Raw genomic sequence first — 18,348 nt, forward strand, 5'->3', positions numbered from 1 at the left:
GTCACGTACATCGTCACTTCCTGCCCTTCGTGTTTCTCGATTGCAATAATAAGTGCTACTAATTCTACTGCTTGTGCTGCAAAGTGAGATGTAGCCTTGCACTTGCTACAACTTTAAATTCTCCATTTAATCTGTGTCTCATTACCACAGCACCTGAATGCCTTTCCCCACTAGTCTGATCAATTTTTGAAGAACCATCATTCACTCGGGGTATATCATCATAAAATTGAACATAATTATCACAGTCATGCACATAATCCCCTTATTCTAATGTCTCAGCTATAAACATGGCAGGATTCACTATTTTACATTTTACGATCTTAATCGTTGGATTAGAAATCATTACCTCATAAACTGAAGCTACTTGGGATGTCAATGTACCCTTGGGTTTCTCTAAAATGACAAATAGAGCATGCTACACGAAGAGTGTCATGGAGCAGCCCATAACAATACTTGTAGACTTCTCAATTGTGAACACGGCAGCAGCCAAAGATTGTTCGCAAAGGAAAGTGTTCACTCATAACTGGGTCTAAAATCCCACTGTAATACGCTAAAGGCTTGTACCCCAATGTAGTTCTCTGCGTAAGCACTGCTGTCATGACTGTCCCATATGTGTGCGAAAACAAATAAAATGAGTCAGCATCATTGGGAATTCCTAAAACAGGGGCTGTACAAATTGCCTTTTTTAGCTCCTCAAACCCTTGCTCCATTTCTTCAGTCCATTCTATTTTTACTTTAGCCACTTGTGCTGTCTTTAAAGCTTGCAAAAGGGGTCTTGTGTATGTACTGTAATCAAACACTCAGGCAAGATAGTTGCAAAACCCCCAAGCATCTTTTTCACTTTATAAGACAAGATAGCTGCACCATGTGAGGACAGGGGGTGCAGGATTCACTTACTCCAACACGACTCAATAATGAGGACTCAGTAAGTTGGCAAAGGGAAGTCCGTTCAATGACAATTACATCAAACAGAGAAACAAATGGAAATCAGCAGCATTGCGATCACCTGTCTCGTTCTGACTTCCTCGAACTTCAGTCAAACAGCAATTCTTGTAGGCAAAAATCTTCATCACTGATGTCTAATTTCTATAAAAAATCATCATGCAATATAATTGGTTAGGAAAGGTAACTTAAGTATAGATGTTATATCTGTATATGATAATAGGGCATGCGGATTGGATAACTCTTATCGGGTGGGTGTCTATGCCCATCCCTCTACATTACGCGTGATAGACGTCACTACAACTACGACGTCCTATTGGTTACAATATCTATAGGACTCCAGATAACTTGATCCATTGTGATTGGGCAGGTTACACCCCTAGACACAAATGTCCACTTTTAATTAGCAGCATGCAGAATGGACACCCCTGTGCCTGGTGTCCCAAGTTTCACTCTGCCTCCCTTCCATCAATCAGTGTTTTAGGGCGACGTGTCAATTAGTTGGCTAAGGATGGCCTCGAAACTGTAGTCTCTTATCGGGAAATGTTATGGCATCCTCAGTGCCTGGATGACATCAGGCGATGGTACTTCTTCGTGCCTGGCTGGTCACATGTTAGTTCACCATGAATCTGCTTCAGTTTCCAGCTTTTAGTGCATTTAATTCTGTGTCAGCCTAGCCACATGCATGGGCCCCCCTTATCTTGACCTTCATGAGGCAGGCTGGTATGCTCTGAAGTTGGAGTCTTGTGAGCTGACGCTCTCCTCCCCTTCTCTGGTTGACCTCGATTTCCTAGGCATGAGTCGCTCTTTGTTGAGTTTCGATTCCGCTCCTTCTCTTGCGTTTGGCTGGGTTTCAAAACTTGGCCTGTCAGACCTCTGGCCGCCTGGGTACATTTCTGCTTTTGCAAAATGGAGTCGCACTTGTATAATGTGCCTTATTGAGGTAGATATATGGTTGGTGCTGATCTTCTACTAAGCATTGCAAGCAGTATCGATTTCTTAGCATCTTGCGTTTCAAGCCTATTTAAACAGGTTTAAAAGGACGGTTGCTTCCATCTTGTCTCGTAGCACTGTTTCCTCACGTTGTAACATTGTCTCCTCTATGTGTCTATTCCATTTGTTTTCGTAGTTGCTCGCAATGGCGTGTTATCTTCGATAGCTGCTTTTGTTCATTCACGGGTCTGTTCAAGCCATTGTGTCATTTCCACTGGCCTTCCATTAAGGCTTTTGGGGTCTCTTCGTGGACCGTGTGTAGGTACTCCTCATTTCGTATCAGCGGCTGGTATGGCTGCCTGATAGGGTACCGTGCTGCAGAGGGTTGTCTGGTTATGGGTGCTTCAACTGGTATGGATCTTCTGATGTATACTGGGCAGAGTCCCAGTGCAGCTCTTTGTAGGTTCATGTGCTCTTCATACATCACATACCATGGCGAGTAAGCTCCTGGTACCTCGAAATGAGAGGAAGGGGTGCAGGCCATGTCTGGGAGCTCCTCTACACTCCCTCCTCTGGTCGGTTCATCGACCACTTCTGCACCCTCCTTTGCATTCATTTCTTTTGATTCTTCGGTGTCATGCTCATCGTCCTCTGCGTTGGTACATGATAGTGTGAATGTGTGAGCCTTTGGAGTCCGTATTTTTATCACTCCCTTCAAACTCCCTGCTGTTTTCACATGTTCGTCTTTGTTCCATGTCATTAGCTGACATTGGGCCTCATTACGACCCTGGCGGTAAGTGAAAAACGATGGCGGTAAATGATTACCGCCATCATATTCCACCAGGTCCGATCCTGACCCGTGACCGTTAACTACGATGCCATTAGCGGCATAGTAGTTAACGCTGCCGCTAACTGCTCCAAGAACGCACGCACGCGACCTCCCACACCGTAATTACTGGCATGGCGGAAGGCACGCGAATGCCGACCCAAGCGGACATGCACCTAACGCCATCACCCAGCCTGTTAAGTTCCTTACCGCCATGGTGCTAATTACGCCATTGCGAACCAACCGTAAATGGCCATGGAAAGTGAATCCAGCTGCCACAGGTGCACAGGAACAGCACAGGTGGAGGCAATACAGACTCAGGAAGTACAAAAAGATCACACCCCACCCCTTCCCACACCCAGTCACACTCCACAATGATACCAATAGGACTAGCAATGTTGGGGCTGGAGGACCTGATAGCAATGCAAGTGCTACTACAACAACAACAACAACAACAGGCAGCACAGAGGAGACGCAGGAGGAGAAGGAGGGCATGGCAGGGCCAGCAAGCCCCACAAGCACAGCCAGTGCCACCACGCAGGCAGCCCCCAATCCCACGCATCAGAGCCAGTCCATTCAACCTCACTGCTGAGCAGATCCACACCCTGTACCGTTTGGACCGGGACACCATCACCGCCATAGTAGACATGACACACAACGACATTGTCAGCATGATAGAAACACCAACCGCCATCCCACCCCTACTGAAGGTAGTGTCTGTACTCCACTTCCTGGCCACAGGCACCTACCAGCACACAGTGGGGCACTTTCATGGCATTTCACAACCATTATTCTCACGTACGCTTATCCAAGTGCTCGATGACCTCCTCAAGCACACAGACGACCACATCTCATTGCCACGGACTGCCCAGGAGATTTCAAACACCAAAGTGGGTTTCCATGCACTAGCCGGCATACCTGGTTGCATTGGTGCCATCGACTGCACCCATGTTGAATTGGTGGTTCCACGTGCCATGGAGGTACCGTACCGCAACCGGAAACAATTCCACTCAATCAACGTGCAAATGGTCTGTGACTCCAACAAGATCATCACACATTGTTGTGCCCGATTCCCCGGATCAACCCATGATTCAATGGTCCTGAGGAACTCCACAATACCACGCTACATGGAGCAACATGCAGGCCCACGATCCTGGCTACTCGGTGAGTCTAATGTCATGACCATGGGAATGTGAAGTGGGTAGGTGAACGACGTACCAAGGCATACTCCACCTGGCTGAAAAGGGGGGGGGGAATGATGCATACTCCACCTGGCTGAAAGGCGGGGGGAATGATGCATACTCCACCTGGCTGAAAGGGGGGGGAATGATGCATACTCCACCTGGCTGAAAGGGGGGGTACTGATGCATACTCCACCTGGCTGAAAGGGGGGGGGAATGATGCATACTCAATATGTGCCCCTGCCCCCTGATGCAGAAATGCAACCACCTGACGATGAGGATGAGGATGGTGCAGATGGGGCCGCACCTCATGGAGGAGGCGATGCACAGGAGGGGCGTGAAATGCGTCAAGATATCATCAACCAATGCTTCTAGCACACACGGCTGGTGTGTATCACATGGAGACAGCACTTGGGGCACTGTGTGTCTCTGGGACATGCACACTGTGGACTGTACACCAATAAAGCACACAAACGCAATGGAAATGTCCACACATGTGATTTGGGAAAAAGGAAAATGTGTATTTCAATTGTAAATTGTTGTGCAACACCCCTTCCCCCCTCCCCCCTGAACACCCCAACACACCCCCTCCCCCCTGCCCCCTGAACACCAACACACCCCCTACCCTTCCCCCCTCCCCCCTGAACACCCCAACACATCCCCTCCCCCTCCCCATGGGAATGATGCATACTCCACCTGGCTGAAAGGGGGGGGGAATGATGCATACTCCACCTGGCTGAAAGGGGGGGGAATGATGCATACTCCACCTGGCTGAAAGGGGGGGGTGATGCATACTCCACCTAGCTGAAAGGGGGGGGGGATGATGCATACTCCACCTGCCTGGGAGTAGCAGAGACAACGGAGACAGATCATACCCTAAAGCAACCCAAACTACACCCAACACCAGTAAACACAATACCTGATGTATGCAGCCCTACCATGTGAATAAGGTTGTGTCCCAACCATGACACAACCATCTGCAAGTGCATTGTACCATTTCAGACCACATTGACTTCAACGAAATGCACCTACATGCACGTCAACAAACACCATCAACCGAAAGGCCTGTCCCCCATAACTGCGCACGAAGGAGGCACATGACGGACAGAAACATCAACACACCATTACACAGACAGCAGGGCGCCCCAAATGTCCCTATCAACATCAGTATTGTTCACTGGGGTCATGATGAGGCCGACAGCAATGTTGCAATGATGTGAGCATTGACATCACAGGACACGTGCCAGGCCACCAAAACAAACGGCATGAACAAACACAGTGGATGGGCCCTCACAAGGCACTCGAGCCCTCTGCATACATTGGTTGATGGCATGCAAAACAGGCCATGAGAGCCATGAGCATATACGGGTTGCATAGTGTGAATCAATTAGTGCATTTAGAAGTGGTTCAAAGTAATATTTGGATGTAAGCCATGGTGGCACATCATGTTCTGAATTAGACGTCATGACTGACACATACATTCTCGCCCACATACAAATGATGCAGGCTATCCCCTGAAGAGGTGGCTCCTTACACCAGTCCGGAACCCACAGAACCAGCACGAGGAGGACTTCAACCGTGCACATACACGTACCCGTGTGGTCATTGAGCAGGAATTCGGCCTATTGAAGGCACGGTTTCGCTGCCTCAGCAGGTCTGGTGGTGCACTCCTGTACCGCCATGAGAAGGTGGCAAAGATGGTCATGGCATGTGTCATGCTACACAATATGTGCGTCAGACGAAATGTGCCCCTGCCCCCTGACGCAGAAATGCAACCACCTGACGATGAGGATGAGGAGGGTGCAGATGGGGCCGCACCTCATGGAGGAGGCGATGCACAGGAGGGGCGTGAAATGCGTCAAGATATCATCAACCAATGCTTCTAGCACACACGGCTGGTGTGTATCACATGGAGACGGCACTTGGGGCACTGTGTGTCTCTGGGACATGCACACTGTGGACTGTACATCAATAAAGCACACATACGCAATGAAAATGTCCACACATGTGATTTGGGAAAAAGGAAAATGTGTATTTAAATTGTAAATTGTTGTGCAACACCCCTTCCCCCCTCCCCCCTGAACACCCCAACACACCCCCTCCCCCCTCCCCCCTGAACACCAACACACCCCCTACCTCTCCCCCCTCCCCCCTGAACACCCCAAAACATCCCCTCTCCCCTCCCCCCTGAACACCCCAACACACACCCTGTGAGTGGCTAAAGATGCCTGTGACAGTGGGCACACGCTATTGCATGCCCCCTCTCCCGGCCCCCAGGGCACCCCTGCCTGTGGAGCGCAGGTTCCGTCCTGATCGTCGGACAGGGCTGCTCTGGGCAGAACTTGCAGTGGAGGATGTCCCTGGCTGCTCACGGGCACACATGTCCTGAAGGGTGTGGGACAGCTCTGTGAGCACACGGCGCATGGCGGAAGTTCCCCGCAAATGTCCCTTGAGGTGGACTCCATCGCAGCCCTCAGGGTCTCCGTACTGCACTCTATTTTGGCCCTTAGGGTCTCCGTAGATTGTTCTATGGCTGCCCTAGCCCCCCCACATTCCGCAGCATGCTCATTGAGGAGCGTGGACAGTTGTTGCTGACGTAAAACAATCTCCTCAAGGGAAAGTTCACTCTGCTGGGCCATGCCCATTCCAGATGGTGTCGCAAAGGGGCTGCTCACCTCCTGCAGACTTTCTGCAGGGCATGGGGTGGGAGGCCAGTCCCTTTCTCCTGGATGCCCCTGTGTGGCTTCCTCATGGGGGCTGCCCCGGTACAGACAGGGGGAATGAAGCTGCTCAGTGGGGCGTCCTACATGGGGCTCATCAGTGTCAGTGTCTGAGCATGCTGCTATGGCAGCAGTTTCCCCTATGCTGCTGCTCCCTGCAGAAACGGTGCCTTCAGTGCCCAAGATTGTGGGGACATGTGGTGCTGCAGGTGCTGGCATGCTGCCTGCTGGGGTGCCTGTTGGTGGGCCGTCCTGTGTCCTGGCAGATGATTCTGCCTGCTGCAATGTCTCCCTCACTGCAGCTGAGGTGGAGGGTCTATGCATGGTGGTCCTGGCCCTCTTGGCTGCTTTTGAGGCAGGGGTGTCCTCATCCTCGTGGTTGGATTCGGAGCCTGTGGTGGGGCAAAGGAGGGATAGCGTTATTGATGGGTCTGCGGACATTGGAATGGCAATGATTCACCAGATTTTGGTTACTAGATGAAGCACATTTGAGGCAGGGGCATGCAGGTTGTCTCCTTTCTGTGTGGATGACGGATGGAGGTATGTGGGTGTCAGCAGTTAGGGTGTGCATGCTACATGTGTACAGGGTGGAGGTCGCATGTGGCTGTGGGCAGTGTCCAGCTGATGTGTTGCATTTACACTCTAGGGCAACATTGTGCTACACATTAATGGACGTCAGTGACTATAGCATGTCTTGATTTGGGGCACCTACCTTCATCGCCTGATGTCGGCGCTCGTCTTTCCATCCCTCCGACACCTTCGATGCTTTCCATGCCTATTGTGCTGGCACATATTTCCTCCCACGGTTGGAGTTTTATTGGGGAGTCAGCTCCTCCCCCGGTAGCCTGGGCCAGGTTGCGATTGGCGGAGATGATGCTTCGGACGCGGAGCCTCAGGTCATCCCACCGCGTCCTGCACTGCTGTGGGTTGCGGGGTACGGTCCCCACCGCGCTGACCCGCTGTGCCACTATGGCCCATATGGCTTTCTTTTTTGCAATCGCCGCCCTGGTCATTTCGGTGGAGAACACCACCGCCGCATTGTCCTGGAGTGTCACCGCCAGCATGCTTAGTTCCTCATAGGAGAAGCGTTCCTGGCGCTGCCGATCGCATGCCTTCTTCACGACTTTGGGCATTTTTAGGTAGGTATTTGGGCGTGTGATGGGTTTGGATGGGTCTCACGGTCAGATGTGGTATGGTTGGGGAGGATGGCAATGGATTGTGTTTTTAAAGACGGCCGCCGTGCTCTTTCTCGTTCCGCCGCGATGACGCTACTTCCGCTTCCGCTTATTTCCGGGGACCGCTATTTGCGGTCACTGCTAATTGCGGTGACCGCTAAGATGGGTGGCGGTAGTGCACCTTGCACAGCGTACGATGCCGGTAGGGGCCGTTTTGGGGTCTTTTACGCCATTGCGTTCTTGACATTACCGCCATGGCGTAATGCTCGTGCGCGATGGGTCGGAATGAGCCACATTTTACGGCATCCAGCCATGGCGTAAATGTTAATTACGCCATGGCGGTAATGTTCGGTACTTACCGCCAGGGTCGTAATGAGGCCCATTGTCCATTTGGGCTGCAGTAGATCCATTTTCCTTCATTTTACAAAGTCTCTTATTTCTTCATCAGTCAGGTCTCTTGGCTTCCATCCTGGCTCGACATCAACCATTATTTTCATCCCTATGGCTTTCTTCGCAGTTTTCTGGCACTGTGTAATGATTATCTGGATAACACAGAATCCTAGCAATACCATTGCTAGTAGAGCTCCCAGAAACTTGAATATATCTGCAATCCATTGTGGGACCCACGAGAATAGGTCTCCAAACCAGCTGTCATCGTCCACTTCATCACTTTCATCGATCATCTGGTTTTTCAGGCTTGTCAACATGCTTATGGCCTCTGTTAGGGTTCTGTTTTCTTCATCGTGTGATGGTGCAAATGTGCAACATGATTCCCCTATTTTTGCACAAACACCTCCATCGATTGCAGGGATCATGTCAAGCACATATCTGTTTTGGAGGGTCATCAGTCTGATTGCTCTCAGCTCTTCTTTGATCGCGTTGAATCCTTTTATAGTGGTATTGATGGTCTGCAATAACTCCCATCTGGTTATCTGCAACCATTTAGTATTCACTCCAACTTGGATGTGGGGCAGGAGTAGTGTTGTAAATACTGTTGAAGTGAGGCTGAACAGCCTGTGTTCGTACGGGATTGCATGGAATGCCTCTTCTGATTTGGGAGAAAAGTAATTTTCCCTCTTCAACCTGGATACCAGTTCCACAGATCTCCTTCTTCTTAGATGAGCATCTGCTTTCGGGAAACTGTCCAACTTTAGGTCATTCTTAGGAATCAGTAGTGTGGGAACGTGGACGTTCACTAGTCTGCATATGCCTACCCAGTTCTTCGGCATCCTTATGTATGCCTTGGATCCACACGCCCAGTAATGGTCCATAATAACTGCGGTTCCTTGTGTCATTCCTGGGGCTTCAAAGATTCTTCCTCAGTTTTGATTCTCTCCCATCTTCCTTCTGCCATTGTTTCTGAAGCATAGTTTCTGGCTCTCCAGTGGGACTATCTGCAGGGTTCCCCCTCTATCTTCGACCCATGTTAGTAACTTTACTAGCTTTGGCCACAGAGGTTTGCATAACCTCTGCGAATTCTCTATTGCTTTCTTGCAGGCTCCAAGGACCATCCATGCTCGGCAGATTACTACTCCGTCCTCCCATCCATCTGGGGAGACCACTGACCACCAGATCTGCATTTGGCCTCTGTTCTTCCAGATTTGAGCCTCTTCTGTAGTCTTCCCTCGAACGTTCAGTCTCGGGTTAACTTCCCATCTTATCCCTGATCCTTTGATGCCAGGGTTCTAGTACCTGATCACATGATTTCTGGTGTACGCTCGGTTTCTTGTTTGAATGTCCTGGATGTAGCCATCTTCATCCGGGTAATCCTTTTCGTTGGCCCATATCAACGAGGCCTCTCTTCCCATAAATTGTCCTCTGGTGTTGCACATTGCTACATGTGATATACAGTGTGCTGTAGGGACATCAATTTCTACAGCCACGAAGATCTTGGATTTTCCCATGTTGTATGGTAGAAGAGCACAGACGAAGCATTCTCCTTCCGACTGCCTTCGTCCTACTTCCTTCATGTGCTGATACCATATGTTGTTTCCAAGATGGGCTGTGCTGTCCAGGTAATCATTAAGTTCATTGTTATCTACGTGTGGGCTTCTCTTGATTCTCAGCGTTCTTCTGTAGTTTGCTATGACTATGTCTCTAAATGCATCTGTGCTGCTTTTCCTCTCTGGGTGTCTCGGTGGAGCAGGCTGCCTCGCTATGGTAGGAGAAGATTTTGTGTTTCTCGTCCTCTTCTCTTGTTGGTTTTAATCGTGGTTCTCTGGCCGCCATTGGCTCACCATCTCCTCAGCGTGAGGCTGAGTTACAGATCTGGTGCTTGTTTGCAGTGCTCGAGCTGGCGTGTTTGTCGTTATAGTCCCTGCAGTTCTATGTTCCAGCTCCTCGTGCAGTTTCTTTGCTCTGACTATGAATGGGAACAATTAGTCTATCAGCATTTGTGTTTTATCTGTGAATTCCTTTGTGGCTACTTCTGTTCGTTTGAGGGATTTTGCTATGCCCTCTCTCTCTAGTGGTTCACTTGGCTCCTCTTGAGTACTTCCACTGTTTTCTGGAATAGATTGTTCAGCATGCAGGCTCCTCTTCTCTTCTGCTTTCGTTGGAGGCCCTGTAGCCATTGATACTTGCCCTTGTCTGTGTGCATCCTGTGTGTGGGTGCGTGCAGTGGTCAGTGCAGCGTTTTCATTCATTCCGTGCTGACCCTGTCTCCAGCTTTTCTCTTCATTTGTTACCTCAAATGTGTCTAAATAATTACTCATTACATTTTAAATTGAGTTTGTTACTTTTATCATCAGGTTTTCTTGGGACTGGAATGACTATATAAGGTCTGGGTGCTTTCGTAGGCCCCAGATGTTCATTATCTAGTGGGTGCACTGAGATTGGGGCACTTCGCGCCACAAATAAAGAAAGCAGTTCTGATTGTTAATGACAGATAAACAATAATAATAACTATACATATACACACAATCATTCGGAACAACAATTTGCAGCATTTTCTTCCAGGGAAGTGGGGGCGCCTTTCTGTTGGGGTTAAAACCAAGTAACTGGTCTGGGCCCCAGTTTCGAATGAGTTCATATTCAATTATTTATTCCTTCTTTTACTCTGGTCTCGTATTTCGAGAGTTTGTTACTACTAGAGGGTCGAGTGCTTCTCCAAATGTCCCCCTCACGTGAGTGACAACGGTGGTCTCTGGGTACTCAGTACAGTTCCTGTGCTAGACTATGGAAAAGGGTTAGGCAAGCACCTTTGGTACATCACATTCATTATACATATCGATAATAGGTGAGGTCCCAATGCACGCCTCGAATTTGCCTTGGTCCTGAGGACATGCTGGAACTTGGTCAATGCGAAAGAAGGAAAAGATGGAACTGCTAAAAATCACACAAAAATTAAAACGTTGTAAGAATAAAAACAAAAGTAAAAAGAAAAGTGAACATATGAAAAAATAGGAAAAAATGAGAAAAATGCAGAAAAATGAAAATAAGATGGTCAAGTTCTTGTGTCCGCTCCTTTCACTCGGACTCTCGGCGACAAGTTGAAGAACAGTGTCTCTCTCCTCGATCTGCTCCACGGCGGAAAGTTTATTGGAATCTCCTTAGGAATTCTCGCTGGAAGTTGGACAGCTCCACTTGGAGCATTATACCATGGAGAAGTGTGCCCCTTGTGTGGGGCATTGGCCGGATCTCTAAGGAAGGTGATGACGTCAACATCTGCAGGCCTTCTTACCATTTCTGGATAGTCTGTTACTAATCTAAACAGAACGTTCTGCACCAGCCGGGTGTCCTCGGGTGATAGGGACATTTGTCCTGTTTCGCTGTGTCCTGATCACAAGCTTTTCTTTTGATTCACACAGTCTTTGCACCTTCCCGTCATGTGGATTACCACCAAAAGATTTAATTTAGTCCACAGATGACTCAGTTGAGCTAGGTTTCTTGGATCTCTGATATAAGTGCGTGTGTCAGTTGTTCTCCCGTCGAGCCCTGGGCACTTCTCAATTATTTGGAAGAACAAATTAAACGTGAGTTCATCAATGTCTATTGGCGGTGGAAGCATTTGTGTCCTTCTCACCGTACTCGGGCAGTACAATGAAGGCTTCCGTGATGACAGTCAGTAGTTGCCAGATTATTTTCTTGTTAGCCAGATCTTGGGTAAAGTCTGTGACACTGGCTCCTCTCCCTACGAGTGATGGGTATGATAGCACCACAAGTTGGAAATAGGTTAGCACATCCCACTTGAGACTTCTGCCGGAATGTACCATAAGTTCTGTGAACAAAGTCTCAATACTGATTGCTTCAGGATACTGTGTTACACTCTCATGCAATGTCTTATTTGCAGTCTATCAGAGTCTTGATTCTTTGTACTAATTGAGCATGTCGTGCTTTCGAAAGCTCATTTTATCAATGTTGTTGTGGCTTAGGATGTGCTTCTCTTTACCCTGCAACTGGGATGTACAGAGTGTTCGTTATGTCCTTATTTCCCCTTGCTTGGGGAACCTCTCCAGTTCTATGCCACACTTTGCATCCGGGTTCTTTGTCTGGGTTTTCTGCTCATGCATCCTTCTTCCTCGCCATGGATCTTGTCTGCACGTGCTGAGGTTCTTCCCCGTTGTCTGTGGTTTCTTTACAGTTGGATGCAGCAAGAGGGCTCTCCCCTATATAGGGTTTAATGTCATTCATGAAGATCCATGCCCTTCTGCCCTGGAGCTTGACGGCGGAGGGAGTGCAGTCCTCTAAGATGAAAGGGCCATTAAATCTTGGCTCGTCCCACCTTTTCCTGGTAAAGTTCTTCACAAGCACGCTGTTACCAGGGAAGACGAGGGGCGCATGTACACCTTGCTCGGTGTCTGCTTCAGCACTTCCTGCTGTGTTTTGTGCTGCGCCGTCCCCTTTTCGCCGTCGCTGCAGCTGGCCTGTAATGACAGAGGTGCTGGATGTCATACAGTCAAGGTACTTTTGCATCTCTTGTTCCCAGAACCTCTCTAGTTGGCTGGGCATCACAACTAGCTCTATCTCGGGGGGTAAGAGGGGTCCTCATCCTTCTGCCTGTAACTATCTTGTGCGGTCTGAGATGATGGTCAGAGCCTAGTTGGTTCCGAAGTGCATACAATGCCAATGGTAGACAGTGCAGCTATCCCTTCTTTAATGTGAGCTTCAACTTGGCTATCCTCTCCTTAAGCAAGCCGTTGATCCGTTCACATATCCCGTTCCCCTCAGGATGATACGCCGACGAGAACTTGTGCTTTATACCAAGCAACAAGCTAATCTGTTCGAAAACTGAATTTACAAAGTGAGCCCCGTTATCTGATCTCATTACTTTGCACACCCCCCACCTAGGGAACACCTCCCTCACTAGGAACTTGGCAGCACAGGTAGCATCTGGGTGTGTACAGGGACCTGCTTCTATCCATCTAGAGAATGGACACACCACCACAATTAAATACCTGTACCCGTTGCACACTTGAATCACGTCGACATAGTCGATATGCAAGTGCTGGAATGGTCCATTTGGTCTGGAGATGATCCCTCTCACTACTTTTAATGTGTCCCCAGCGGTGAATTGCTGGCAGATTATGCAGTTCACCATGAAAAATGCAACATGCTTTGCTAAATTCGGTGTGAACCAGTCTTCTGCGAGCATTGCAGCAAGATTTTCTTTTGTCATATGGATGGGGTAGTGCAGTTGCTCTAACGCTACTTTTAGAAGGGCGACAGGCATTACTGGTTTACCAGTGCTGTCTTACCTCCACAACCTGTCAGAGGGGTTCAAAGAACACCCTCAACGCTTCCACACATTTTTCTCCTCCTGAGGTGCCTCCCCCTGGAGCTCCATTAGCTGAGTCTGCCCCATATTGCTATAGGCTTCTGGTGTGGCTCGCGCTACCATCATCCTCTCATTGGTACATCCCACCTCCACGTCCATGATTGTTTCAGTTTTGGATGCCATGCGCTTGGCTTCCGTGTCCGCTTCATGATTTCCATGTGACACGAAATCCGTCCCCTTGGTATGAGCAGCGCATTTCACGACCGCTATGCCCACTGGGCGCTATAGTGCTTTTATCAGCCTGTCCAATAAGGCTGCATGTTGCATTGGCATGCCGTCTGCTCAGAGGTAGCCCCTCCTTTTCCAGCGCGCTAGACCTGCATGTACTGTGGATGTCACATAGGCTGAGCCACTGTACACAGTTACTTCCTGTTCTGCATGATTCTCAATGGCGATTATCAGTGCCAGCAGTTCTGCAGTTTGCGCAGAATAGTGAGAGGGTATTCGCGCACTGATGAGTACTCGTAATTCTCCATTCGCTAGGTGTTTAATCACGGCCACGCCTGTATACCTTTGTCCGTTTTCTTGGTCGATTCTCGAAGAACCGTCAATAAAGACGATCTCTCCACTTGCCAGGGCGTTTTCCTTTACTTTGGGGATCTCATCATAGAATTCCTCATCGTTCGCACAGTCGTGTATAGGTTCTCCCTCAGTGACTGGCTCAGCTATGAATGTAGCAGGATTCACAGTTTTACATCAAACTATTTTGATCAATGGGTTAGAGATAATCACCTCATAGGCGGATGCTCTCTGAGATGTCAGTGTGCCCTTTGGCTTCTCTTGTATGGCGAACAGCGAATGTGCAACATTTAGGGGTCGATTCATGGAACAAACATGCGCCGAAAATCCCAGCGCAAGCAGGCGCAAGGAGGCGCAAGCGTGCGATACAAGGAAGGCGCTGTGCTAGTTTCCCTGGTTGTGCGCCAAATCCATGCATGTCGCACACGGGCACACATGTCATCAAACGGCGTGCGCTAGGCGCACAGCAAAAGCGCACATAGCGCGGCGCACACAACAAAAGTGGGCGGAACAGTGGGCGTAACACGCGGAATGGGGAACAACGCGTGAAAAAGAAGGCGTAACTGGGGAAATACTGCAGGGAACTACACGGAACGCCCACACACACGCGAACAACCCGTATTCATGGATTCGAATACGGGAAACCCGCGCACGGCAAAAGACACACACAGGTGTCAACGCATCCGCCACACAAAGGCAGGCGGAAGCGTCCCCGTGCACAGTATAAAAGTGCGCGCAAACAACAAACACGTATATACAGCTACAATGAATGCCCCATTTGTCGCAGCACTGATTGTGGGACACCGCAGGAGGAGGAGAATAGCCAGGGCACGCATTTTCTCACCACGGACAAGCCTTTTTGGGATGCCTGACGACCAGGTCTACGGCAAGTATAGGTTTCCACCCCACATCATCCTAGACCTGGTCAGGGAGTGGGAAGATGACCTTACATCCCCCGCCCTTTGCTCCCAAGCATTGAGCCCCTTGGAGAAGGTGCTCAATGTCCTGCATTTTTTGGCCACTTGGTCATTTCAGCGGACCACTGCCATAGTGGGGGGGTCTCACAGGCCACGCAGTCACGCTGCCTACATCAGGTCTTGGCAATCATGACAGCGCGCCCCTCAGTCCGCAGGCACATATACATGCCCAGAACACCCGCAGAAAGGCAGGCCGTTGTCCTGGATTTTTACAGGGTGGCACACTTCCCCAAAGTGCTCGGTGCCATAGATTGCACCCATGTGGCCCTACGTCCACCTAGGGCCACTGAGCACATCTACCGAAACCGCAAGCACTGGCATTCCATCAACGTACAGGTGGTATGCGATGCAAAGGGAATCATCACCTCTGTCTATGCAAACTACCCTGGCTCCACCCATGACAGTTTCATATACAGAATGTCCGCCCAGAGCCGGGCCCTGGAAGCTGGGCAGCATGGTGTCACATGGCTCCTAGGTGAGTACAAATGCCTGTGCACAGGCATGCAAGTCACACACAGACAAATACCCAAACCCTAATAATCTCAACTATTATCACCTCCCCAGGGGACAGTGCCTACCCTCTGAGCAACCACATGATGACGCCAATCCGGAACCCCACCACACCACCCCAGATAAGATACAACGCGGCCCATATTGCAACCAGGGCCATAGTGGAGTGCACATTCGGAGTGCTCAAGTCACGCTTCCACTCCCTTGACCGCTCTGGCGGGCAGCTACTCTATGCACCCCCAGTAGTGTGCAGGATCATTGTGGCAGCATGTGTCCTGCACAATATAGCAACACAGCATGGCGTACCGGTGGACATGGTGGTGCCCCCACATCTCCAACAACAGGCAAAGGCGCTGCCCATGGGAGGGGATAGGGCACGTGGCGAGGAAGCCCGGACCCAGCTTGTGGCCACATTTTTCACCTAAACTCCCACCCCTGCAGAGTGCACACAGGCCTGGCACATACCAGGTGACAATCGATGATGACAAAGAGACAGCCAACTGTCAGAACCTTACCACCCTGAGACTGTTGCCATGGAAGCGCCACATTGTGTGCATCCCTAGCTACTTAAACACAAGCTATCCTGTGTGACCAAAAGGCACACATATGATACATGATATGATATGATATGGCATTCGTAACGCGCCTATACACAAGTGTTGCAAGGCGCAACGAGGCAGGGAGGGGGGAACAAGGGAAGACAGACAGCGTTTCTACTAGGCCAGGTGTCATTTAGATTGCGCAAGTGCAGGGGTAGGTGGAAGGGAAAAGTGCAAGGGGAAGGGGAGGGCGGAGTGCAGTACAGGGTAAGTAGAATAAAAAATAAATAAATAGGCCAGCTGGTGGCAAGTGCAAAGGTAAGTGCAGACAAGTGCTGGGAAGGGGGGGCTGTAGGGATACAGAGACAGTCCCGCAGTGCAGGGGTTGCCAGGGAGGCAGTGCAAGTGGAGAGTGGCTGGGCCAGGGACCGAGGTCGGTGAGAGTGGCCCAGTTGCAGATTCAGTGCAGTTTCAGTGAAGAAATTAGCAAGGGAGAGGGAGAGAGAAAGCAGAAACAAAGATGAAGGTGTTGAGGTGGTTCCTGAAGGGAAGATGGTTCTCCTCAAGTTTCAGGGAGGCAGGAAGGCCGTTCCAGAGGGAGGCCCCTGCCGCGTAGAGAGATCTATCCCCAGCTCGTTGCTTCGAGAAGCGGCTGACCCTGACATGCAAGGTGTGAATCACACACACACCTGCAAAACAGGCCATGACCATCACTGTTATGTCACTCAAACCCTCCCAAACCACAACATGACATGGCAAGCAATAGCCATACACCAACACAGTACCAATAAGGTACACATTGCCATGTGAAAAATGTAAATTGGCATCAGACAATGATGCCTGACATGGAATCAGATGAAATGACTGACCAACAACCTCCCACCCAAAATAAGTCATTCCCAAATGCATCACAAAAGTAGTAGCCGCAACATAACAAAGAATGCCTATCTACATGCACATTGTGCATTGCAAAATCAACACTGCAGCTTCTGTGTGCTGTGTCCAACTCCTGCAACACACTGCTCAGCGCACAGCACAGGGACCAGCCATTGTGTGTGATGCACACCCTGAGCATCACATCTAAGCGACAAACCACATCAAAAAGCAAAAAAGGCATGTACAGGATCCATAATTGGTCACAGAACATGTGCTGCAGGGACACAGTGGGCAGCAGAAGGCAAACAGAGTGTACATGTGGATATCGAAGGGTGGTTGTACATGTAGTGCATCATAGTGTGAGTGTGCGGGTCAGCAAGGACATGCACTCAACATATGAATGTGCAATCAATTGACCATCAGTGTCCTCTACACATCACATGTGAACATTCCCCATGTGTACACCACAGCATGTCAAACCACAACTATTCCCTCACACCTGAAATAAGTAAATACAACACATGAACATGAATTGATCAGCAGAACACATCATGTACATAGGATACCACAATTACAATGTCAGGGTTCCCATCACACTGCAGGGCAAGGCAACTATCAACAACAAAACACCCCCCCTCCCTCACAAAGGACCATGACCCACTGAACAACTGCACCTGGGTCATGGAGCCTTCAACCCTCAATTTCACCTGGCCACAGGATCACCCTTCCCCTTCGGCACCATCTCCCACCTTGTGTGTTAAAAGTTGCCTGCACCCTCAGAGTCCACCTTCAATTGTAAAGACACAAAATCCAAGGCAGAAAAACGAATCAGAACAGCCTCCAGTAGATGACTTGAAGTAGCAGTACCTCACAAAGTCCAAGTACTACCCCAATGATGTAACAACCAAGGTAGCACAGTAAAACAATGTCACAACAGGATGTGAACCATGTGTGGTACATAACATAGAATGATGCACCACGAACGGATGTGTACTGTCACAGCTCCCGTGTACAGGCGCAGGAGTGGCACAAAACAACCAACCCCACCGTGGCCTGGGTGCCTGCAAGGTCAAACTCACGCAGGTCTCTGAGACCCTGGTGGGGAAGGAGGGTCAGCCTTTGGCATACTGGATAACTGGAATGAGGGGCAGGAGAGGGGAGTAGGAATGACACATGAAAGTAGGGAATGCACTAAAATGGAGTTCTTGCATTAACACATACACAATCATAACAAACTAGTACATCATTGTCAGGGCCTTCCGGAGTCCAGGCACAGGAGTGGCACAAACCAACCACCCCCTCTAGGGTTTTGGCGCCTGCAAGCTTGGGGTTTACACAGGCATCCGCAACCCCAGCGGGGAAAGAGGGTTAGGG

Source organism: Ambystoma mexicanum, chromosome 1p (genome assembly GCF_040938575.1).
Source record: "Ambystoma mexicanum isolate Mex_15411 chromosome 1p, UKY_AmexF1_1, whole genome shotgun sequence".
Lineage (NCBI taxonomy): Eukaryota > Metazoa > Chordata > Amphibia > Caudata > Ambystomatidae > Ambystoma > Ambystoma mexicanum.